Consider the following 27,210-nt stretch of genomic DNA (forward strand, 5'->3'; position numbering starts at 1 on the left):
GGCATAAACTCATTTTGAGGTAACCATATGTTACTGCACGACTTAAACATCACGGGTCTTTGCACTGTCTAGCAAAATGCTATACTCTGGTGGGAATTGTCTACATCCACTCATTTTACCCATTCAATACACTCTATACATTTTCTGAGTGACTTTTTCCTGTTGTCTTCACAATGCAGGACTTGTAGATCTCATGCTGGTCTTCGTGACCTATGACTGGTAGGTTCTTCAAATGCCTCAGAAAGAACAATTGTCAATGCTGGAGAAAGTCGATGCAAACATTCATTGTTTTCTCAGTACTATCTGCTACACTGGGTAAACTAAATCAAAAAACAGTAAAACTGAATGTAAAGCTGGACAATTTTTATGACTATTCTGCAACACTTCTTACAAAATTTACTCCTCCTCATCTGCATGAAGAAAGAGCAGCTGTAATACAAGATTTCTGTGTTTGCACAACAGATTTCTAATGCTTTGTCTTGTCTTCTCAACTCATCTGTACTCCTTTGCAAGTTAACCAGCTGCTATTTTTAGCAGGGAAATAATCTTCTGAGATGTTCCTCATTAGTAAGGTCATGAAAACGAACTGCACCTGGACACATTCAAGGGCCTCATTCTCTTATTTCTATTCTTGGCATTCTTTGCCTTTGCCGTGCAAAAAAAGTCCTGTTGTTAGCATCGTGTAATACAGCACTTCACAAAAAGAGGGTCCATAACAGATCTAATAAAAAGAAAAGCTGTGGTTAAACCATTTTTGTTCTTTCTCTCTCAAAATTCTTTAATTCTTCTTCCAAAATAAATTATGTAACAATCCGATCAGAAAGAGTTATCTGCAAGCTCACAAATTTTAAGTCACTACTTGTGAAGTCAGCCTTTATTTGTGGTGTGCTGTAAATTATTCCCCAGATTAATGCCACCAAATTATCAATGGGACCATTCAAAGATTAAGGTACTGTACACGTTGGATTGTGTATCAGAATCCAGACCAGCAGGAGCCTGAGTTGGAAACGCTTATTAAAAGTATTGATAATGGAAGTGTTTCTTTCATGACTAACCTAAATTTTGACATTCAGAACTTAATTGACTTCAGATCATTTGGGATTTTTCCTAAAATCAGGCCATGGAAAAAGCTCACAAAAAATAGTACCTCAGTGTTTTAATGTGGCTTCAAAAAATCTTAATGTCAAAGGCTACGTGTCTTATTCTAAGAACAGTCAACCACAAACCAGAAAACCTACACAGATAATAAGAGAAGGCAAAAAATAACAACAATAAAAAAGAATTTTCTTATTAAATAAACCATTTTCTTTTTCTTCAGGTACGTAAAAACACAGACTGCTCCAAACAGAGCCCTGTGCACCATTTGTTGGCACTTCCACCAGTTATGATGTCTTTTTCCATGTATCTATTGGAAGATCAGGTGGTATATCAGAGCTGTGAGTGGTTGCTTTGGGTATTTTTGATCAGTTTTCTTTGTTTATGTATACTTCAGAAGTATATATATTTCTAGAGTATTTCCACTTCTCAGTATGGTAAAAGATCTCATTGCATGGGATGTCTTGGGGACTAAAGGGAGACCAGAGATTACAGATGTTTGCATCATACAGTGTTTTGGGAAAAGACTTCGCATCCTGAGCAGATAATAATAGAAGACATTGCATCATTTGATTACCAGGTTTAATGTAGTATTAAGAGTCTCATCAACCTTCTCTAACAATGTTTGTGTGTCTGTATTAAGGAAGCATGATTAGTATTAAGGAATTATGATTAATGGAAAACACTGGTAACTGTGCTACTTTTGACAACTGTATCCTATGATTCTACAAAGCCTTCATCCACTCAGTTTCCCATCAAACGTATGGCATACATTCATTCAGTTGTTGAACAGATACATCTAAGTCACCAAACAATTCCAGCTATGCAGAAAAGTGATGAGCATAGCTGCACATACAACCTCTTGTTTATAGTTCAGTTCCACCAGCCTAAACTGGTAAGATGACTAGCATCATCCTTTCATGCTGTAAAGGCAGTAAAACATGCATTTTCTACTACCCTGCCCTCCTCTACTTCCACCTTCTTCTAATTCTGTCTCTGATGCACTTCAGCTGCCTGGAATTGATGGCTACTCCTTCACTTGCCTGATGAGGCTCGCAGTAGCCAGAGACTATGGGTCCTGCTGCCCTGTACCACTGGGAGCTGTAGCGGCCTTTCCCAGCCCCTCCTGGGCCACAAACCCAAGGTTTCCTTGACATGGAGATTAGTTTGGTGAAAAGCACAGGTCTGTTGGCATGCGTTTTGCACCTGAAATAGAGTCAGGATAGAGACAAAGTGTGCACATTATCCTCGTTACCTGTTCTCCAGACCACCTCACAGTTTTTAACCCAAAAAAAATGGGGTTTTTGGGGGCATGGGACTGGGTGGTTGTGTTTGTTATTTTCACAGAATCACAGAATCAGCTAGGTTGGAAGAGGCCTCTGGGATCATCGAGTCCAGCCTTTGACCTAACACCACTGTGTCAACTAGACCATGGCACTAAGTTTTTCTCAAATGGAAGAATAAAGCAGATAGAGTCTGAGGTTCAGAGGCACAATTTTCTAGGGCCTACCTCACTTAGCTTGTAATGATTTTATTAATTACTTGACTGACATTACCCAAAGGGTCTTGGGAACTGAATCTCAAGCTCTGATTAGTGCTAAATATTAGACAAGCTTTCTTTCAATGTATTATTAAGTAATTTCAGGATAATGCTTACTTTTGGACGGAAGATATCCATTTATCCCCCATCCAAATCTTGTTAGGTTGATTTCAATCAATGTAGAACTGTTTAAAGAACTATTTAATACATGCACCCACATTCCTAGAAAGGTGCACTCCAAAATACATTCACTTTTGCAAGCTGAGGATTTCAAACACTCATTAAATCATTTTAGAGATAAAGAAGACATAGTGAAAAGAGCTGGCTATAAATACAAGATCATCAATACAAGCATAAGTCAATAAGACCCATAAAGGCAGGTAGTGTAAAAATACTTTATCGATTGCCATAGGCCAAAATAGCGTTAATTCTCTGTGAATATTTCTTGGGAAAAACAATTCTAATAACCCTCCAAGAAAGGGTTTCTGAAATAGAATACAGTATATTCATCTTTGCTGATTATATCAAGATTGAACGGGGACACCAAACTGAGCAAAGAGAAAGAATACAGAGCCTTTATTTGTGTCAGTTCTTCAACACAACCTGAGTAAGAAATTCTCTCTCTAATACAAAAAAACATCATTTATAGCTCCAGAACCACCCATTTTGCTTCAGAATCACTGAACCATCTCCAGCTCGGTTAACTACTGCACAGCACTGGTTCAGTGAGGAAATCACAGGTAAGAGCAAATACCAGCACGGAACTGCAGTTGCCTTGAGCCAGGCACAGCAGAGTATGGAAACTGCATGATCCACACCCATAACTATGGAAGAACTCTTAAAATACACTGAATTACAGCCTGTGTAACAGCTGTAGTTAAAATGGAAAAGGAAACAGACACATTAAAGACAAGTAAAAGCTATCCTCACATTAAACCAGTTTCAAAAGTATGGGTGTTTTTCTTTTTACAGTGGGTCTAAAACAGGGTAAGATGCAAGCAGCACCTGTTAGACTATGTTTCTAAATAGCCTGCCTTTTTTAGGAATTCATATAATCGTCTGAAACCACACAAATACTGGCCAAATGCTATTTCAAAAGGACCTGATGCTTTGTCAGCTTCATATAAATGAGCTTAAAGTTTATTTTTATAGACTATAATTTAGATAGCAGCTAAACAGTACAAGCCTTTTTTTTGTACAAAAATGGTGCACATTTCTTCTACCCACTCTTTCCCCCCCAGTTCTTCCTCCCAAAAAAATAACTGATTGCAGGTTCAAAAAATATCATGGAGACCTGCCTGAGCCCTTTTACAAATAGTAACAAACTTTGCATGAAATTGGTACTAATTATAGCTTATACAAGAGAGTGAGAAGGAAATAATAATTTTTTAACCCACATAAAAAGCTATCCACACAGAAAAGCAACATATTTTGGTATCTTACTTGTGATCTTTTGGTTCGTTTGTTTTTAAGAGAAGCCTTTTCAGCTTTATTATTCCAATGTTCCATATCACTATGGGCTAAAACCCTGTAATTTAGGTACTGAAAAGAGGGAATACATAGTCTGTAGAGTTGAGTTTTTCATTGAAAAACCTCCCATTAAGGGGAGGGGGAAAAAAAAAAAAAGAAAAGGAAAGGAAAAGTGGGAACTTCAAAAATTGCATTAAAGAAAAAAAATCTATTGATTCCTCCTACAGATGCAGCCTGCTAACCAGGAATAAAGGAATATTTAAGAACATTAATTAAAAAGTCGTGGTTTAAAATTCTGTGATGCCTCTGATCTCTTCAATAGGTTGAAAATGACTAAAATCCATGCATACCCTTTATATGCAACATGGCAGCTAAAGAGACTACATTAACAAGAACGTCCAGGAGACTCAGAAAATGAACTGAATTTTCTACTTTCTCAGAAACAAGACGGGCAGAGCGCAGTTCAGAGCACCTAAGCTAAGCAGGAGCTAAGTTGCTAACTTAGGTGTCAGGAATCACCTCTCTGAAGGCACTCACTTTCCTCTAAAACTGCAGAGGGGATGAAGTCTGCTAGTGTTAATATGCCCCAATCAGGCCTACCAAGAAATAAAAAAAGCTGTGGAAGATAATACAGAAATGCTGCAGTGGCTTAAGTGCTGAAGTTAAATAGGGAGACTATCCAGTAAAGCAGAGCTCAAAACAGAACATAGATGGGAAGAATTTGGCTGTGAGGTATGAGATGTTTTTAGAACATGACAGACAGAAACAGAGGAAATGACAGAGCTGGGGAATCAAGACTCTCAGCAAGCCAAAGATCGATGTTACCAAGAGGATACGAGTTCCAGTTAATATACCAACCTCAGAGCAGTTCCTAGCTTATGGTCTTGAAAGGAGGGAAGTTAATGGCACTGTGGTGGCTTGCCAATGGGGTAAACTGGTTTAGAGAACAGGAAATGAAGAAGCGATGGCAAAACTGCATGGCAAGTCATCTTAGGGGAAAGCGTGGCAGGGCAAGTCAAACAGCACAGTTAATTGTATGATGGAGAAAGATCCAAGGAGGTGGATTCAGAAGAAGAGTGATTCAGGGACAGACACAGGCACACATTTAAGCTGCAAGAGTGAGCTGCCAGACTGACAGGTTGCTCAGAAGCAAACACAAGAAAACGAGATGCCTGAGGAAGCTGTGACAGTAAAGGGAGAGAGAGGAGCCAAAAGGACTTGGGAAGAGATCATCAGGAAAGCTTTATAAAAGTATTATCTGGCAAGAAAAACAACGTTTGTCAAGTCTCAGGAAAAAAAAACACAACTCTTTCCAGCTCTGTTTCCCCTGTTTTGAATTTAGGCAGAAGAGTTTTAAGGCTGTTAAGACTTTGCTGTACTTAACTGCGCTCATTCGCAGTGGTAAGGCCTCCTCCACTGACACAGGTGTCTGAAAAGCCATGCAGACCTCTGCGGGTTTCAGTCTGGAAAAAGGTCCTAATCACATCTTGACCAATGGCATTTTCCAATGTGAACCTATCACTCCCTGAAAGTTCAAGTCTGACTGGCAGGAAACAAAACCATACAACTCTACTATCAGAGGCTTCAAAAGCCATTCCCTGAATCAAGCCTTCCTTGTTCAGTGGACTAACCATTTACCATCACGCAAAAAATTCTTCCATCAAAGCAAGTGCTACTTAATGTGAAGTATCACAGAATCACAGAATCAATCAGGTTGGAAGAGACCTCAGGGATCATCGAGTCCAACCATTGCCCTGACACCACCCTGTCAACTAGACCATGGCACTAAGTGCCATGTCCAGTCTTTTCCTAAACACCTCCAGAGATGGTGACTCCACCACCTCCCTGGGCACCCCCCTTCCAATGCCTAATGACACTTTCTGAGAAGAAATACTTCCTAATGTCCAACCTGAACCTCCCCTGGCGAAGCTTGAGGCTGTGTCCTCTTGTCCTATCCCTAGCTGCCTGGGAGAAGAGGCCAACTCCCACTTCACTACAACCTCCCTTCAGGTAGTTGTAGACTGCAGTAAGGTCACCTCGGAGCCTCCTCTTCTCCAGGCTAAACAATCCCAGCTCCCTCAGCCGTTCCTCATAGGTCAGACCCTCCAGACCCTTCACCAGCTTGGTCGCCCTCCTCTGGATTCGCTCCAACACCTCAACATCTTTCTTGAAGTGAGTGGCCCAGAACTGAACACAGTATTCAAGGTGCGGCCTCATCAGTGCCGAGTACAGAGGGACGATCACTTCCCTAGACAGGCTGGCTACACTACTGCTAATAGAGGCCAGGATGCCACTGGCCTTCTTGGCCACCTGGGCACACTGCTGGCTCATGTTTAGCCCGCTGTCGATCAGCACCCCCAGGTGAAGTATTTAAGGTCTGCTTAGCCTCTTTAATGCAATAAAGGCAGTAATAATGAATAAAGGGAAAGCAATACCATGCAAGTTTCCACTGCTTCATGGACCACAGATCAGAAACTCCTGGCCTGCCATTAAGTGAAGCTTCAATACAGAGCTACTCAAACCCTCCATGATCCCTGAGCATGCTGGAGCTCAGTTACACATAACACATGACACGTTGAGCTTGGATGCTGTTTTGGGCCACCCATCCCTGAAACTCCTGGACTTCTGGCTCATGACATAAATACTCCTTTATAGTCACTACAGCTTTCTCCAAGCGTCGCATTGCCAATTGGCTCTAGCGCTATTTTTCAGAATTGTGTGGCACTGACAGAAAGCCGACAAGAAGAAAAATACCAGTAACTCCAGAAGAACTGCTCTGCAGAACCTCCGCAGGATATTTTACTGCACAGGCTGCAGGCCTGGAAAGGTATCATGGCAGGTTTGGCCTCTAATACTGCAGAAGCCATACATCCACAGAAAAGGAAAAAACGGTACTGCAAAGTTTAAGCCTCCTATTATCAACACCCTGAAATTTATAACACAGCTGCCTGAAGCATTTGCCTTTTATTGTCCTCTTTAAATCCACACATTGCTCTTTGTACTATAAGGAGGAGCTACCAAGTACAGGGTCTTCTTGAAGAGATGGATGACAAATACAGGAGGAAGGGATAACTAACAGGACTGCTTCTTTACATCTTGGAAGTTTTGGGGGCTGCTCATCCTCCTTTTTCCTCAGAAATCTCTTACTGGTCAGTCTTCTCACAGTACAAAGAGCAGTGGAGGAAGGTGGGGAAAAGACAGATAGATAGAGAGCAGTATTATGGTATCCAGTCTCAGCCTAGTTTCTAAAAACTGAAGGCAGTAACAGCTGAAGTACAAGACAAATCTGGTTTAGATGCAGCATGGTGGAGAATAAAGCACCAGTCAGAATGAAAAACTGTCTTTAGCTCATGTAACACTCAACATATCCCAATTTATGTACCAAGGCAGACCAGCCCTAGTTTTTCAAAATAGCCTAAAATTAATCCCAGCAAGACATGAGTCACTGGACAGCATCCTTAGCATTCAATTTGGGAGAGCACTGAGAGCAGCTGGTGCAGAGCAGGATGTCTCTAAACTAATCTCTAAACTGCTATCAAGTCCCAGAGTGCTCCTACTATCATCTGCAAGCACAAAAATGAGACAATTCAGGAAATGACTGTTAATCCTTTTTCTCTCCCTTCAGTCTCTCAAGACTGAGAGCTAACAACCCTAATAAGAAAAAGGCAGAAAAAAGGCAGAAAAAAGGCAGAAAAAAGGCAGAAAAAAGGCAGAAAAAAGGCAGAAAAAAGGCAGAAAAAAGGCAGAAAAAAGGCAGAAAAAAGGCAGAAAAAAGGCAGAAAAAAGGCAGAAAAAAGGCAGAAAAAAGGCAGAAAAAAGGCAGAAAAAAGGCAGAAAAAAGGCAGAAAAAAGGCAGAAAAAAAGGCAGAAAAAAGGCAGAAAAAAAGGCAGAAAAAAGGCAGAAAAAAGGCAGAAAAAAGACAAAACCATTTTTCAGGTAAGTAATTAAACTGGTATCTCTTATTTTAGACAGGGATTACAGTTAAACATCCAAAGAGTATTCAGTCTCCTGGAAAAATTTTACCACGTTGCCAGTTTGAACAAACAAAATGTAATCCATTTTTGCAGCATTCAGACTGACATATGGGTGCCAAATAAGGGTGAGACTTGTACGCTTGGGGATGATTGAAGGTAATGTCCCACTCACGCACACATGTACCACAGTCAAGCACCTACCTTTCTTTGCAGGTGAAAACACAAAAATCAATCAACTAGTTTTGTTAGCCATTTTGCTCTATTTTGCCAAGACTATCTGCTTTGTCACCCTTCAAATGATCAAAACAGAGCTGCCACAAAACCATTCACAGCTAATTACCTACTTGAAATATGCCTATAGGCAAGTGTAATTTTTAAAAGTAAAGGCACGAATGGTTTTCTCCTGGCATTCTTTTAAGCAATGTAAAATTTGTGCCAAAGAAGTGACTCTTGTATTTACAAGAAATCCTTTAATATATTTCTTAAAGAAATGTCACTTAGAAGATGAAGCTACACAGACTACAAAACTTGAATCCCATTAGATTAAGTTCAGCAAATACAGTGAATACATTAAGATGACAGTACAGAGGTACAGACCCACCCATCTTGCTGCACAGGTCCATATTCATCCAGATCTCGATTAATGCTGCACTGGGAGACTGAAGATCAAACCAAGGAAAGGTATGTTTGCAAAGAAAATTAAGGCAGAAAACCACCTTAGGACAAAACTACTGCGAGAAGCATTATGTTGACAAGCATACCCTTTGTCATTGTGTTGTCCAAAGCTGGGGTAGGGTCATAAGTTTTAAAGCAGCTGTGGACCTATATAGTGTATCAGGAATTATAAACTGTGTGATACTCAATGTTTTCCTCAAATGCCCAATTGCTAACATTGTAAGACTAGGCGAAAGTCTCAGGTCTGACTTCTAAAACTAAGTAACCATCACTGCAAATCTCCGCTCTTTTATCATTTAGCAGAGGGAAGTTTGAAGACATGAACCACAAAAGCTCAGGTGCTGGAACTCAATTAGAAGGACTTCCACCCTAGGATTATTTAAAACCTCATCAATGTTTAAACCTAGCTTGAATAGTGAGTTTTGACCACTGGCAGCAAGGCAGCTGCACCCAAACCAGCCGCTGCACCCAAACCAGCTTCCAGTTGCTTGGACTGGAACAATGCAGAAATATTTAGCCCAGGATCAGTAGCAGAAAGGAGAATCCACGTTGCTACAAAATACAACCAAATATTGTGTTCCTTTTGAAAGGAAAGGGAGAGAAAATGCAGAAGAGCAGACACAGAGTAGCTGCCACAGGTAGCTGCTATCTATCCTTCATGAACTGATAGGAGACCCAGAGAACCTGCAGCCACAACATTTCAGCCATGGGACCAGAAGAACCAGCTAGCCCAGTGAAAGACCATGACTTCTACTTGTCTGTTGTGAATCCCTTCAACAAGTCCATGATGTCTGAAACAAGCTTGCATCTTGAGACACGAGAAAGTGAAGTACTCCTGACACTGCAGCTTGCTCTTCACATGAAAATGCACATGATAATGGAAACAGGTATATAAAGACTCACTCCTGCAGTATGTCAGACTAGGGTCTAACCACCGAAATATGTTCTTTCTTTTTTTTTTTTTTAAAATCCAGCAACCAAATAAAAGCAAGGCTTAGTTCAGTGTAGTAACATTGTAGCATTAACCTGTGTATGGGGCAGAGTGAATTGCAGCTTATTCTTTCTAAAATACCCGATGCCTTTTAAAAGACTAGTAAGATTAAGGGACTGATCAAGAATAGCAAATGTCAAAGAGCAGATACAACTAGTACTTTCTATTCAATCCAAACACTGTTCTATAAAAACACTTTTAAAACAGTTGGGGTTTTTGTTTGTTTCTTAAAAGGAATATTGGTTAGAATCAAAATAGCATAACACAATCTTAGACACATGAAAAGCACTGATGCAAAAGACAGAAATGCCATTCTTGGGCTCAGAAGACCTGCCTGTCACAATCAGATATTCTACATTTATGGCTATAAAGATAAAAGCACTGATCAAAGTACTGAAGTTTAACAAGTTGTAACACATCAGCTGAACCACAGCAAACACAAAGCAAAGTCACTTAGCTTAACCTCATTCCACTGTGAACTACACAGATAAACAACCTTACATCTGCAGCGAGCTAAGAATATGCCTGCATAAGATTACTACATCAGTAACAGGGTAAGGAGTCTGGTCCTCAAGTCACTGACCTGAAGAGACAAAATCAGCCCAAATACATCTTTGACAAGCTAGACTGTTTGCAGATCGAGGGTTGCTGAAGCCATGAAGGAAGAACACCTTTTGACATATCAGACCATCCCTGCAAGAGACTGTTGCATGGAGAATATGAATACAGCAGTAACACATGCAAAAAAGTAAGTCAGGAGATAGGTCAGTCAAGGATAAAATTCAAGACCTACTACCCAGAGGTTTTCTTATGAAAATTAAGATTGTTTTTGGCTTCTACTAATTCACTACCAACACTAGGATCAGAGAGTTATCAAGATTACAGCTACATAAATAAGGTAGAAATTTTCCCAATTAATAGTTCTGCAGACATATCAGTGATTCTTTGGGCTTCTCAAGTGGTTACATTAAGTAAATTTCATAGGAAATTAGTAGATACTGTAATAAAAATCAAAGCAAGTACTGTGCCAACTTTTAACATTATTTTAGGCAGTCTATACTGGACACCACCCTAAATTTTCTGTATGTCCTAAGTTCTAGTAATGTTTTTTTTGGCTCTTGGCAGTGAACTTTTGCTTTTTATTTTCCACAACCATGGAAAAAATGAGCTGGTTCCCTTCATGAGGACAGTGCTTTTCTCTCAGAAGGACAGCACCAACATGAGACTTCCCTCTAAAAAGACACAGGCATTTCCTGTGCATTGCTACATCACAGGGTGCTCTGTACTCGATTACTCCTGCACTCTGACTCTATAGCCATACATCCACAACCAAAGCCACCTCCCTTTCCCCCTCCAGTAACTCCTTTCAATTTGTTGTTGAAAAATGCTCAAGGACAAACTAGTTTTCCCTACGGTTATAGGTAATTTCTCTAACAGAAGTTATTTAAAACACTGACTCCAGTCAGATAACTTCTTATTCTGCAAGTAACTTCACTTATGTCAGTAAAACTTACTCACCACAAGAAAAGCACCAATGCTCGACTTTAAGCTGATTTCAAGATGCAGGATTGGGTGACACACAGGAGGAATTCAGTTTCCCAAGGCAGGAGTTTTGTGCCTCTGAGCACAGCTGTCAAACGAAGAGGAAAATCCAATACGCGTTATCAGTCATGAGTGTCTCAAGTGTCTTGCACTAATTTGGCCCCTTTAGAAAATGGCTAGGAAGCACTAATCAATAACTATACATAACTCCAAACTGCTTCACTTTGTGTGTGGCTGAAATATTGCATTTAGCAATGAATAAAAAAAATGCCAGAGAATCCGTGGGGACACAAGGCACATCAGGAGGAGACATTAGCAAGGCCTCACACATCTGTGATCCACATTTCTGGGGTTTTTTTTGACAGATATATGCAGAAGTGACAGCAAAACTGGAGAACCCCTGCTGTAAAATGTAGACTACATAAGAAATCCAACTGTTTCCTTGTTTCATACTTAATACAGTAAAACTATTTTAACTATTCTAGTGGCACAAATTAAAAGCATTAAGAGAACAGAAAGTATTTCACTTTGCAGTGACCTCAGATTCCTCTGACTACATCTGTTGCCTTCAGATAGCAATCCCCAAGTCCTGTCTGAAATCTGTTGGTGCTTTCAACCTCAACTTGCCTCTGGCTTGCACCTGTTATTCCCATAACCCTTCAGCAGAAAGAACTCATGCCACTAATACACTATATAATTTTTCACCTCTTTGCTACAAGACTTTCTAACACGCCTACCTGTAGAGGCCCAAGCAAGTTGGTTCAAGCCAGACTGATGCTGGTTTCACCTCAGTAAAACCTGCAGAATAAACAATCTGAGTCAGTCCTTCACTCCCACCCTACTTCCAACAGCTCACTCACAGCCCTCAGAGTGCAGACAACTGGGTTGAAGACCAGACAAATACGAGTGCACTTACAGCCTTTACAAAAACAGTAATACTGACGCAAACAAGCACATCCTGTTTCAGCTGGTTTCCAACAGTTACCTAAAAGCCTCTTAACTTTGCTTAAACTACACTTAACTACCAGCCTGATATTTTCTCTTCCAATTAATCATTTCTCAGTTCCAAAGGTCTGCAAGTAGAAAGGAGACACCGAAGCTAAAGCAGGGCTTTTCTATTCCCCAAAGAAGCAACGTGCAGACACCCTAACTCTCACGTGCAAGAGCTAAACCTTTCAGACTTTGCTGATGAATCAGAACATGATGCCATTTTGTCTAAAAGAATTTACTTTTTTCATCCAAAACCAAAGAGCTACAAGTTCTAGTAGTATTTCTGTTTTCTGAACATTGCTTGTTACATTTCCTCATGTTTTCTTGTCTTAGTTCAGACTTCTTGGGATTTACATTCCAGGAGGGAAGAACAGTTCAGTTCAAAATTACTTTCAGTATAACTTTGAACGACATGTCCACTGTCTGTCCACATGATTAATTAAAAATTATTTCCCTCCTCCTCAGTCTGTTTCACCTTTAAGTTCTACCTTTGCAGGAGCAGTTATTATACAGTAAAATCATTCAGATGAGAAATTCAGGTAAAATGCAAATGCTGCAACAAAACACTGTATTTAAAATAAAGAGCAAAATGGGTATAAACAAGTACTGACTTTTCATCATTAATAGCTGTGGAGGTCTAAATGCACACTCCAAGGGTCAGATGTTCACGGTATATTTTCATTAGATCGCATGGTTTTAGAGGCAGAAATGTAAGGCTACAGGACTGTGACTTAACACAAGAAGGTGGCCTTTTCCTGTACAACAGATGACTTCTGGCTCCACCTAAAACTACTGCAAGTGTTGATTCTGAGACTTTCAGGTTTAATTGCCTGTAACAACCACAAGCAGTACAAACCACAGTAGGAAGTCAGTTAATGAACTTGCAATAAATGTAACAACTGCTACCAAGACAAAATTATGAGGCTGTTTTAAATAACAGAACTCCTTCCTCCCTGCACTACGTACATTTTCTCCTGCTACAAAAATTTACAGATGCTTTTTTCATCTCCAGTCTCTAAGATTTTCACAGAAGTAAAGGTTTGATCCAACACCCACTGACGCCAAAGGAAGAGACAAATCAGACCATAAAGAGGAAAATATCCAGGTTGTAAAAGGTCTGTTCAGACCAATTTAGTGTCTGGCTTTAGCAGTTTTTAATGACACCAGCAAGAGCCAAGAACAAAGACTCCCCAAGCTGGAGACTTGGCAGGTATCACATGCAAAGACGAGGATGGGTTTTGTGTAGTCTTCGTTCTCTGTGGACTTATCATGAACTCCATTCACACACTGCGACCTATTTATGCTCCTGCAACAAAACAGAACTTGAAATTCTTTTTTAAAAAAGGGAAGGAAAAAAAAAAGAAAAATATCGGAAAATATTACCTCACTTCATCCTATCTTCTCTTACCTACAAAATTTCTAGTTTGTTGTCCCTACTTCCCTGAATATGCGCCCTGTACAGCCATAAAACCAAATTTAGGAGTTTGTGTGTATATGCAATTTACGTGCATATGTAAGTTTGCATATTCGTAAATGTTTCTCACCCACAGATGTGTATACAAACACCTATCAGAGCAGAAAACTATCTACAGATGTCTCATTTATTTGCTCTCTGTGCCCATAGCCAAAAAGTAATAAATGTAGGTTCCCAGAACTTTATCTTAAGCAAATCTGTCATTATTAGGTCAAGTTCAAAGAGGAAAGCAGCCAACAGGTCAAAATTTTAAAAAAGCATAATATTTTGACTGGCCTTTTCATTGTTTTTGGAGAGCTCCCGAATAACGCACTGTACAAGAGACAGCTACCAATTGTTTTGTTCCACTGAAATTAAAAACCAGTTCCAAGGGTAGCAACAATTCTGTCCAGCAAATAAATTATCACAGTAATTTACTGTCTCGAGTTGTCTCCTTTTTTATACTTCATTTTCCTTGAGCGATAAGAAAACACTCATTTTAATTTCTCATGCATTAAGAAAATTCTCTGTCTTAAAGCTTACATTCACGTTGCATGGGAAAGAATCATAGAATCATAGAATGGGTTGGGTTGGAAGGGACCTTAAAGATCATCTAGTTCCAACCCCCCTGACACGGGCAGGGGCACTTTCCACTAGACCAGGTTGCTCAAAGCCTCAGCCAATATGGCCTTAAACACCGCCAGGGAGGGGGCATCCACAGCTTCTCTGGGCAACCTGTTCCAGTGTCTCACTACCCTCACTGTAAAGAATTTCTTCCTAAGATCTCATCTAAATCTACCCTCTCTCAGTTTAAAACCGTTCCCCCTCATCCTGTCACTACTTGCCCTTGTAAAAAGCCCCTCTCCCGCTTTCCTGTAGGCCCCCTTCAGGTACTGGAAGGCTGCTAGAAGGTCTCCCCGGAGCCTTCTCTTCTCCAGGCTGAACAGCCCCAACTCTCTCAGCCTGTCTTCATAGGAGAGGTGCTCCAAGAACACATACTTTTTCCAAAGCAAGATTATTATTGATTGCACTGTAACAATCAGCAGCTGCCATACACTTCATATGTGTATGACTCTGTAAAACCAAACCTAGGTCCAAAACATACTTATCAAATTCAGGACCCCTGCCTCATTCAACTGTTCAAAACGAGACAGCTGACTGAAAAAGCACCCAGCATAACAATCTTAGAAACCCACAGTCCATATGCAGTGCAAGTTCATATGCTTGTGCTGCATATGTTAAGAACCAGAACGAAATGAAATGCTGAACACTCAGCCCAGTACCACAGCACTTTCTTGATAAGGCTAACAAGTCTCCTCTTGCACTGCAAGGGCCCCCAGACTGGGTTCTGCCCACCCATGGCCGCTCACTCCTGCTGTCAGCGATCACTTCAGACAAAACCAGAGGCAGTAAAGGTGAGGAAAGCCTGCAGATTCTAATACAGGGGGTGACTTGGACAGAAAAATCAACAAAACAACCCCAAAACCTAAAGAGCTACTATGATGTTGGTGCTTATCCTTTTTCTTGGGACAGTCTAAAAGGACTGGAACTCTCACCAGTCAACAGCCACATATAACCTTTTATGTCACCCTCCTATGAGCCGTGTTGCATTTTTTCCCCCATGATGCAAGCAGCCATAAATAGATGTGGGAATTCAAAAATATTAAATGAGTTTTGATGGATTTGTTTTCTTTACTTGAAAAGGGAGGAAGGATGAAATTAAAAAAAAAAAATGAAAAAAGAAATCATACAGTACATTTAATTACATTTAGAATTGTCTGAGAAAAAAAAAAGAGAATGATCTGAACAAACCTAGCATCTGAAACAAAGTCCAGAGTTTTACAGCACAACAAAATAAAAACACACAGAAACACAGAACCGTCCCAAAGCCAGACTACAGGATGTGTTTTTACTTTATGTAGACACCATCATTGCACAAAATAAGACATTGATACCTATTAATTAGCCATGAGAACACAGTTTTCCCCTTCTATTTGATCTACAGTCACTGACTAGCTTATAGATCCTGTTGCCCCATGCTTGGTATGAAATGGTTTGCTTTTCCTTCATCAGGAAAACATCCCAACCCCAAATATATCTCACTAAAATGTGTTTTTATATGAACTCCAGAAACTTACTGTTTTTCTTGAATATTTTGTTTTTCACTAACTATAAAGTCAAACAAAATCTGAAACCACAATCTGAAAACCAAAGATTCAGGAAATTTCTAAAAATATCTGTGAAAATACTAACTTAAATCATACAAAGAAATCTCTCCAGACAAATATTTTCTTCACAAAATAGAAATAAGCATCCTGCCGTAATTACTATTGGTTTGTTTGTTCTATAATTATAAATTTGAGCAGTGAAAATGAAAAAATACAAAGCTTCCTACATTTGCTTTGTGAAGAAAGCCCCAGAGAGAAAGATTCTGTCCATCTTGAGATCTCTGAGTATTTCTATTGTCCAAGACATTATACTTTGACTTAACAATTAGTGATTTTACAGTTTTTACTAAATAGATGATTTTTTAGTACTGTAACACAGGAAAAATAACATTGAACTTTCATTCATTGGAGGTATGTTAGAAAACATTGATTGCTAACACCCATGTCACCAGTTAGATTTCAAGCTTGGCTGTAATTTTAGTTGAGAAAACATTTTTCTCCAAAATTTGGAGCATACATTTGCTAAAGAATTTGGAAAGTCTATATCACAGGTATCACTGAAACTTTGATTCAATGAAATATTGATATTTCATTAATATTGAAACTTTGACATAAAAATGTAAAATTCTGTTTCTAATAAGACTGTTAGCTATCAAAAGAGTGAAACACCAAACAAAAATCCTAGAAAATATATGTCTGCACATTTAAAAGCAGTCACTATTCAAAGTTTCCAGACAAAATGCAAGGTGAAAAATAAGTGATGCATCACTGCCGCTAAAAGTAAAGCCTATTACATCCTTTCTCTTACAACTTGAGCACATGTCCAGAAAAAAAAGTACAGATTTTTTTTCATGCAAGCGTTTTCAAGTAGGATTAAACACGGCACAACATTTCACTTTCCTGTTTCTTGTTTAGGGAGCAGAAACAGACTGCTTTAAAAGTAGAAGCATTCAACCCAAGCAGAAGACAAGTGCTTCATGTTCTTCAAACAAAGGTTTTAGTCTGAATAAAGGAAAAAGTTTAATCACTTTGCTCAGTTAAGCCTGTACATTTAAGAAACATTTCTTGACAGGAGCTTTGAAAATGATCTTTTTAATGTTTGCATGAAACCAAGGTGATCTAAACAAAGAGGCCTTTCTTCTCTGTAGGCATCTTTTTTCATTAAGAACAGGCCTTCCAGTTCAAGACCTGCAGTGTGAAGGAAAATATGCTGCTGTTGCTCAAACTTTATACACTATTTGTTTAAGACTTAATTCCTCTGAGCTGCCAAAACACAACCTTTCAGCAGTTCAAACCTTTAACCAAAAAAAGACGACATTCACAAACACCTTTGGGCTCACAAGGGGAGAGCTGGTTTGTATCAGAGCTGGCACAAAAGCATTTTGCAGTGGACAGTTCTCTTACACAGTTAATACCCAGCCTAAAAACAACAACAACGTCCCCCAGGATAGTACTTATGGAGATAAGACTGCAAATTTGAAAGTTCTTGCGGATGAGCATTTTTATTTTGGTTTAGTATCAAACATTTCTACTGTTCACTTTGGCTGCGGCCAAACACTGCCCTGGTACCTGCTCACACAGTGAGTGGCAGAGAGGGGCTCTCCACTCCAAGCAAGCCATACCCTGCATTGCCTCAACGCACAAACAGCCCTTGCCTTTCCCCTTCACCTCCTATTCTCGGCCAAGGAAGGACAGGGAAGATGAAGGTCCCCAGTACAGACTCCTACAACTAACACATATGTGCACACACAACCCCGGCTCTAAGCGCTCCCTCCCCACCACACAGGTCACCTTGTTCAGCCAGTGTTAGCAGGACCCTACAGTTGTGCAAGTACCACCTCACTGGGATGTTGGGCAAAGTCACATTCCTCAGCTCAGCTCTAGTCCCACAACTCAAACAGCTGATGCAACAACAGAAAAACAGCACCTGTGATGAGTTATAAATTGTTTTCAGCAGAGAGCATGGCATTCTAGATCTCAGCTACAAAGTACTACATTGAGCAAACTACGTGAGAAGTTTCTTCTCATATGTGCCCAAGAACCTAAAAATGGCTCTACCTAAGCTATACCATAGCAGTTCCCCTTTTGCCCTCTATTGGCCCATTTGTGTCTGTAAAAAAGTATCTTTTACGATCAGATCTAGACAACCACTGCTAATGACTCACTGAAGCACCATTACTAATCTGGGATTTACGCCATCATTTTTCAGTCAAGACTGATTAAAGAGATTTGGCAATACTGCAAATATACTTCAGCATCTCTGGCACTGTTTAGAAAACTGTGATCACAGCTTCACATGTATTAAGACTGGTGGCCATCTGCAAAATTTCATGCTGATGCATCCAAAGAACATATATTCAGCCAGTCATCTGAACTGTGGGTGAAAAAGATGCGTGGAAAAAGAAGATAAGATCCAACAGAGTATGATTAAGCAAATATCCTGTTCCAGAGAGGCTAAAACTCCAGCATTAAAAATAGACACTTTGTGCAATGCTGTCTCATGTGTGATACATACGCACTTGATAACATCAAAATATTTTTATATTAACAACAAATTATAAGCCAAATTTTCTATTAAAAATACAGACAACTGATCTTGATACATCACACCTTAAAACAGTAATTATTTACATGCGTTATCAAACTGCAACAACGTTTCTCCCCCACACTTCCTCTTTGCTTTCGACTTTGCCCGAAGTCAGTGCTCCAACGACAGGAGCAAACTCACATTGCTTCAAGCCTTCTTCCAGCACCAAGAAATGGAAGCAGGGTATAAAGCTAATTAAGAGTGTGATATTAAAAGCTGCAGTATCAGCAAAGTGAAGGTGCAGACAGAAGCAGATTTTCTGTGACACTTTACTAGAGAACTTGTCTCCGCTGCCATCTGAAAGCCAACATCTAGTGCTCCGAATATGAAAATTCAGTTAAAGCCTGGAGGTAGACCTGCTGCCAGCAATAGTTTTCAGATTCAAGCAGATGGAAAAGAGAAACTCCAGCTCTGACAGGTAGAGACAACTGCTGCTATAAGGGTGTCACGGTTTAAAGCTGGGCTAGCTATTAACCAGGTGGCAGATGCTCTCTGTTAATCCTCTCCCGCCCCCCCAAGGGAAAGGGAAAAGGGAGAGAGACTTATGGGTTGGAAAGTTAAAACAGTTTTAATAAACTATAATAATGAAAAAGAGTATAATAACAATAATAATAATCAAATATATACAAATATATACAAATATATACAAATATATACAAATATATACAAATATATACAAAGCCAAGACTGAGAGCTTGGAAATCCTCCTCAGGCAGAGTTGCTCCCCCCAGCACGGGCAGAGGGGAAAATGCAATAGCTCCCCTGCCATCACACCTGCAGGCTTTTAACTGGAGATTTGGCAAAGCTGGTACCAATCAGTGGGAGACAGGAGGGCCCCTCCCTCCTGGGCCCCACCTCCAGGAGGCAGTGGGTTAGTGATAAGCAGGAAAGTGAGAATGACATGTATGGGATGGAATACCTTGCTGGTCAATCCTGGGTCACCTGCCCCATCCACTCCTCCCTGCAGGTACAACCCCCTTCGGCTCTTCACTCGTAAGCAGTGAGGAATTTAGCAGTGACCTTGGTTTCTCTAAGACTAATTGGCCTGGTTTGGGCCAAACCAGGACAAAGGGGCTACGCCTTCATTTGGAGAGTTTTCACACTGTTGTTAGCAAATCCTTTTCAGAGGAAAAGTAGGCCAGTCAGCCTGACACTGCAAATGACAGTATCACATTTCCAAAGCCTTCCAATGTGTTGCATGTCCCTCTCATCATGCCCCCTCCCACCACATTTTCCAGTAAAAATCATCTTCTTACAAACTTTGCTCATCATGTGTGTCATTTCAGGGATTTCCACACTTGCCATTACTGCCAGGAATACTTCTCTTCCTGACTCTAAACTCTGCCCTCATTTCCGCCCCTGCTAGCACCAAATACTGGGATGTTGCAGAGGAATTAAGCATCCGATAAATGCAATGTCATACACATGCACCAGTACCAAAATATCCCTTTCAAATGTGAAGGTGACAGAAGAAGAGGTCTCTGGGGAAGGACTTCTTTGAGCACCTGAAGCACACTGAGACAGAATATCAGGTCTGAACAGCATAAGGCTGAGTTTGTTAGTGTAAAATCAGAGGAACAATAGGAGATCACGTGCCTGAAATGCAACATGGAAAATGGCTTTAGCTGTGCTGCCACAAGAAGAGAAGGGTTATCAGCTATGTTGGTATTTTGGTAAATATGAGCACGTGCTACATACACAAACAGGTGCAGTTGCCTTTTCTCACACAAATCTTCACTAAATGTTACTGGGTATTTATTTGAATATTCTTAAAAACCATGTAAAAAACAACAAACCAAAACTACCCAACCACAAAAAGGAAACATGTAGCTTTATCTTCCTTTTCAACCTTCAGCTATCTCCCCTTCAGCTTACTCACAGCGCCTGCTCTCAGACCTCTGCAACAGGTCATTTAGGAGAAAATCAGGTCTACACCCAGATTACTTCCAACCACACGTACTACAACAGGAAAGCACAAATATATCCCGCATCATTATATCATCTCACTCCTGTCTGCAAACAATAACCTCAGCCAAATGCAAGACTCTATAACAAAGTATCTCCACTATAAAAAGCAAACAAAAAAAAATCTTTTCCCCACAGTTACCCACCTGCACAATGCATTTAAACACTATTAACCAAACCCTTCCTCAACACACACCCACCCACCTTGTAAAAGGGTGCAGCAGCTGTTCAAAAGCAAACCGGGAGGCAGGTGACGGGGTGGGGAAGGGGGCTGACTTCCATTTGGCTTACACTTTAAGGAAGGACGGGAAGCAGCTCTTCAGAGGCAGAGGCTGTTCCCCTGACCAGAACCAACTCTCATGCTGCCTAGTCTGGAGGAGGACAGAGTTTTTTCTTACTCGTGGGATGTTACTCTCCTATTTTGGTTCAGTAGGAAACAAAAAACCCTTTACATCCAGCGTGCCATGGGACTCAGAGCTACTTGACAGAAAGGACTACAAGTCAACATTTTAGTAATGCATCAAGGTTTCGGCTTCAATACACAACAGCCACGAGAGTCTCACCTTAAAAAATACCCTAACCAAGCATCCAGTCAGAAGTAAAAAGCTGTTCATTTGGGCAAAGACAGAAGAAATTGGTATGTATCTTGCAGCTCGTGGAAACAAGAAACATAAGATCACGACTACAGATTACCAAGGACAGGATAACAAGCCATTTGCTTGGTGTCAATGGCTTGTTGAAGACATAGTCAATTGAGCAACCATGGTTTTATTTTTAAGTCATCTTTCTTCCTCTCTGGAAATTAACTACATTTGCATATTTCTTTCTACCCACAGGGTAACCATTAAAGAAGTTTTCATATTAGTAATCATCATCACTAAAATCAAAGCATCCGAGAGAGTATTTTAGGATGACCTTTCAAAGTGAAATATTATTTCTATATGCATCGACTGCAATTACTAGTTTTCTTTGATTTAGGTATCTGTAGCAGTCAACATGGGAATCTCATGTTTCACTTTCGAGTTTTCTTTTTTCCTGTTATGCTTTAGGAGGCTGATTCTGAAAGTACAGCAAATTTTTATCACTTCAAAATTCTACACGGCCTCTGTACCAGACCTTCTAACTCACACAGTGCCTTGAAGGTACTCCTTTCAAGCATTAGATCTGTATTTTGAAAATTTATTGTACAGAGGGCTGCTTCTCCTTTCATTTTCCTTCTGAGAAATGCAAATCTTCCAATTTTTAGACTTTTGGGTGCTTTCACTTTCTGACTGCTAATTCCATTAATTCAGTAGTACCAAAGTTCCCTCAGGAGTTCATAGTTCCCCTTCCTTGTTTTTTTCCCATGGTTTTTTCTTTCTTTTTTTCAAGTCTTGCTTCTTGCAGTTCTCTAAGTTATCCCCTCATGATCTTCGACCATAATTCTAGAGGGTCTTTCATTATCTCCTGCCCACCAACTACGTCATAAAAATAATGACAGATAAATGTTATTTTCCCTGTCTTCTCCATAAATTAATGTAAAGGTCTTTTAAAGTCTGTTTGCCTGGAACTCACGCATATGGCTTTTTCTAATGCTGTCAAACTCTCACAGACAGCCCACACCTCTCAACTTGAGCTCTGCAAGCACCCTTTCTGTTCAGGTATATCTCTTGTCACCTTCATGGCTTCACTGTTTCAAATGGTCTCAATTCTAGTCTAATCCTAATCTGTAAGCATAACTGAAGCAATGAGGAAAAAAGGGCCATCGAAAAAAATCCCCACCTCCTTCTACTTATGGAACTAACACATTTTCTTTTTTATTCCCCAAGCTCTTGACACTTTTTAGGTGAACTGAAGCTCTCCTCCTTCCAGAGCCACAAAACATTACCCTCCCTGGAGGCATATGTCTTCATGGGCTCTCCAACCTAGCTGTTAACCAATAAACCAAAAAAAAGACAAGAATATAGATGGATTTTTACCACTTCTTGCCTCCTCCAATCCTTAGACATCACAGTTTAAATTAGACCAACTGTTCCCAAGCTCTAATTTATAAATTCAGTAGCAGGTCCCAGATGGAAATTACCAGGGTACACTGCGCTCTCAGAACCTCAGAATGCTTCTGGAAGGGCACTCATCATGACAGGGAGGGTCACAGTACTGAGTACAGGAACAGTCGGAAATTAAATGCTTCCCATGAAACACCTGGCTCAAAACCTCTAGTTCAGAGACTGTGTAGGTCCTGATGCTGCTCTGCTGGAGAAATACCACAAAATGGGCTTGTTTGCATTTTACTAATTCTTCACTTTCTAAAAGTTCCAGGTAGCTGCAATACATGTAGATACTGATGTTGGCATCAAACTGGCATCTTGCGCATAATTTTGCACCATGAATCCCTGAGACAATGAACCATGTACAATTACATAAATCCAGACATATTTAGAATCCCATATAAGAGTGGGTTTTGCCCATCCTCATAACCACTGTGAAGGGCCACTGTGAAACCCAGAAACACAGAGATTTTGTAAAACCTCCAACAATTATTCCCTCGCGAATCACTGTTCCTTCTGATTATTTTACCCAAGTCTCGCAATACTTGGCCTTTTCCTGAAAGTCTCAGGTCCTTAAAGCATGTATTACACATAGGAAAGGCAAAACCTTTCACCTTGTCAGTATCAGAACACAGTTTGCAAACATGCCTTACAAGTCAACTCGTAAAGAGGGCAGGACGCGTGTTAGTTCTTCAGCACCATTGTCAGGAACAAAAAACTTAAAGACATGAGAGTTTTCATGAAGAGTGGAATATGAGGTGACCACACAGTATGCTATTTTACTCAATATTATTGAACAGGGACCATCAAGATTGGGAGCAACCTAAAAGCTCCCAAAGCTGGGAGACAAATATTAAGTCTATGGCAAGGATTGTTTCAACAACCCTCATGATTTTGAAGGCTTCCTGTGATTTCCAAATGCCCAACGTTGACAATACTACTGCCACATACATTCCCTGACACCCTTTTTTAATCGCTGCATGTAAAAGTTAGGCCTCAGGACCTCCTTTGTTCAAGAGAGAATTACTCATGACCTTATTTTACTTGAGACATGACCACCATGGCTTCTCCGAAAAGAACTTTTCACTGGATTCTCACAACCAGTTTCAAATAACTGTTTCCTTTCCCCTCCTACCAACTTCACCTGTAAATCTCACCAGGTGCCTGTCCCAAATGCAAATTTCCCGAGTAGGAAGTAGGAAATGGGAGGGGGGGAAACGTGAACTTGCAGCAAAATAAATTTCCACGCTCAGACTGAAAGGTCTCAGGAGCATCCATGCAGAAGAACTGCTGTACCACTGGGTCTCTCTCTAGCCCCTACCTGTCAGACACAGTGTGGAAGGGAAGACAAGTTCCAACCGTACCTCCTGGGATGAACTATCCTGCTCATATACACATGTCAGTGGACAGGACTATGTCATACAGCAGCAGATACCCCAGGAGCAAACACATTCCAGGCATTTTAACATTCCAAAGCTAGACAGATGTTCAAAGCAATCCTGGACTACTACAGCAAGACGGTAATATGACAGCACTCTGCTGTTCCAAGAGGAAGAACTAGCACACTACTTTCCAAGCTGTAGTACCCTGAATTAACTGTGAGGTAAGGGAAACCAGGGGGTAAACGTGCTTTTGTCCCTTCAGAGCAACAGGAGGGAAACACAACAAGGAGGGAACATAAGACAACCACAGAAATAAAGAATTTCTATTCCTATGCCAGGCCTTTAGCCCCTGAAACATCTATGTGAGACATGACATGTACATAACAAAACACTAGAAGTTTTCACTGCTCTTCCTGAGAAGGGAAATCTCAGTAGAAAAACACTGATCCTCACAATTCATTTCCCACTAATTGTCTCCCCACGTACCTGCTTTCTGCTAGGACTGGAGAGCAGTGTTTTTAGAGCACCTCTCAAAGTCTCCCTGTGCTTAGCAGCTAGTCTAATTGCCGAGCTGCTTCTACACAGCAGAGCAGGAGCCTCCACTCCACCAGCATCTCTTCTCCCAGGGCAATATTACCTTGCTGAGAAGTAATAGGCAGTATGCACTCACTGAAAACTAGCACAGTGCACGTAAAAAGAGCCAACAGTGAGCCTGTGATGACTTCTAAATGGCTTTATTTACACCTTATCAGTCCATTTTTAGCAGCATGCTCATTTTACCTATGAGATTTTGATACAATTGCTCAGTTCACATCCAAGCCTGCAGAGTGCTGAAGTTCCCAGTTTCTGACAGCACCTGGACACTTATTGCTCTACTGTAACTGGGCTACTTATGCTATACAACAGAACAGCTAAATATTTTATATAGGCATGCTCATTCAATATATTAATTAGATATTCAATCTGAAATGTTCTCAAAATTGAATAAAGCACACACATCCAAAACTCTCATTGCAGATTCACTCACTATAGGAGCTTTCACAAAGATTTCTCAACTGAATGTATTTTGCTGTGCTCTCTTTTTATGGAGTATATAACCTTCTGGTCATAACAGATTGCTTGCTCCCAGCTGGAAAGCCTCTTGGGAACACAGAACTGTAACCTACCATTAATATATCAAGCACAGAACATTTCAGACACCATGACGCAGAAATCACGAACAAAGATAGAAAGCTACGTGAGATCCTGATGTAGAATTAACAAGGCTTGTTCCGTATCCATCTCTAGCTCAAGTGAAGCAGTAAACCTACAGCTCACGTTGGAAGCCTGTGGCTCAGGCACTGCTACCGTAGCCATTAGTACTTCTGGCAGGAATACAGTTCTTACTGCTACTTCTTGGAAAGGGTAATTTTACTAAAATATAGATAAGGTCAAACTAACAGGAAAAAATAACTATTCTTGGGTAATCTGTTCTTGCCAAAAGAAACATACTGTAGAAAAGATTCAATCAGAGTATATGTAGTTTTCTGAAGTCTTACAAACTTGGTATGATGAAGCCTGTCTATTACTTCATGAAAAAAAACTGAGTAATGCAGACAACTTAGATGGCAGCACCCCCACATTTTCAGCTAGTGCTGAAGAAATGCTTCTTTGCAGTTGTTTGGGAAAGGTACGTTGCCTGGGGAGAGAAAGAATTTTGGTATACATCAAAGTAAAGATGCACTTCAACATTTCCACCATTGTTACCAAAAGGGGAAGAGTAGGAAAGTCTCTGTTTAGATTGAAAGCAGTTCCTTGCTACACAAGATTTCCCCCATTTTCTAACGGACAAGTCATTTACATGCCATCACTAGTCCCACGTTGTTTTAAAAACCTCTTATATGCCACTGCATGCCAAACATTATGCTGTCACGTCCCTGCACAACAGCTGAGATACATAGGTTCACATGAAGAGAATTAACAGTTTGTAAAGCACTTTCTAATCCTTCAGCATAAGAGGAGCAATCAGAAGGTGGGACCGGAAGCATCACTACCCGTAACTATGGCTCCTCAACATCACTTCTTAAAAGACTCCTGTTCTCAGTTGCTTACATTTTCCCAATGTGTGTGCCCAGAAATTTTTCATGTTGAGTGTTTGCCTCAAACTGATTTTTAAAGAATAATCATGAATTTCAGCTAAAACAGTTCAGTTACTGCCAAGAATAAGGGCTAAAGGAAAAATGTTTTGCATAAATTAAAAAAAAAAAAACAGAAAACTGGCAGTCTTTCCTTTCTATCCTAATACTTTAAAAAGTCACAGTACACACAGATCCAGTAGAGTCCATCACAACCAAAATCTCCAAAGATGCCAAATAAATGAGTATTCTTAATTTCCACAGGTGACGTAACTGCACGCGCACTGCCCTACAGGCAGACTCACAGCTCCAGCCCAAGCAGTTTGAAAAACAGTTCCTTTTAATAATCATTCACCATCAGTTTGGCTGAACATTGTACTGGGCCAACAGAACCTGTATCTCTAGGACAAGCTTTCAGGAACAAGAAAGAAATATCAAATACAAAAGCATGGGGAAAAAATAGCCAAACCAAAGGAGCAGGAGAAGTAACAGATTTGAAGAGCAATATTGGCAAAGTTGGCTAAAAAAAAATGAAGGTGTCAGAAGGCCAGGACTGAGGTCTGGGGGTAGAAATAAGGTCAGGAATCACTGGCTGGAAGGAATCATTGCAATAAAGAGCTGGGGAGCAGACAGGTATGGGCAGATCAAAGAGACTGGAGAAGGAACATAAAGAGGAAAACCAAGGTGGGCAACCTAAGCTGGCGCAAGGAGGCTGGGAACCAGCTGTGAGAACAGGAGAGATACTGGACACAGACTTCAAGGGAGAACCAGCTTTCTTTGGCAGAAAGAATAAAGTACCAACTAGCTTGGGGTGCCCGACTCAAGCCATCCATGATTCAACTTTGAAAGTACAGAGTCTTTTATATAACATACGCAGAAATAGCTGGAAGGGCTTAGCAGTTCTGTAAAACTGAAACTAGATCTTAAATCAGGCACCCAAAAACTGAGAAATACTGTATTGACCAATGGCAAAAGGACAATTTTTAAAGACTTGCCTTGCACCACACAGGAACTGTGGGGAGTGGTAGGGTTATGTCCCAGACCTCCGGAAGGATACAGCTCTCAGTCAGAAAACAACCTTGTCCTCCTCTTCCTTCAATCCCCTGCTTTGACCGCTATACAACTTCCAATTTCTGCAAGAAATAAAGCTGTTACACTCACCAATGTCCTTTACTGCACAGTTCATCCCCAGATTAGGCCTCTCCTGTGCCTTAAATTCATCACAGAAAAGCAGAT

The 27,210-nt window shown here is 40.4% G+C and overlaps 1 protein-coding gene across 13 annotated transcripts in view; it reads right to left on the reverse strand.

Moving 5' to 3' along the window:
• INPP4A (inositol polyphosphate-4-phosphatase type I A) overlaps positions 1 to 27,210 on the reverse strand; it is a 142,222-nt gene that overhangs the window by 107,577 nt on the left and 7,435 nt on the right. For 11 of the 13 annotated variants that reach the window (XM_068395658.1, XM_068395669.1, XM_068395668.1 and 8 more), the window contains exon 2: positions 26,970 to 27,107. The exons of 1 other annotated variant lie outside the window; for it this stretch is intronic. The gene's annotated coding sequence lies outside the window, so the exon portion shown is untranslated. Of the gene's footprint in view, positions 1 to 11,264; positions 11,297 to 26,969; positions 27,108 to 27,210 lie in introns of those variants that run through there. One more of the 13 variants, XM_068395656.1, reaches the window with a different exon arrangement.

This window comes from Nyctibius grandis, chromosome 2, assembly GCF_013368605.1.
Source record: "Nyctibius grandis isolate bNycGra1 chromosome 2, bNycGra1.pri, whole genome shotgun sequence".
Lineage (NCBI taxonomy): Eukaryota > Metazoa > Chordata > Aves > Nyctibiiformes > Nyctibiidae > Nyctibius > Nyctibius grandis.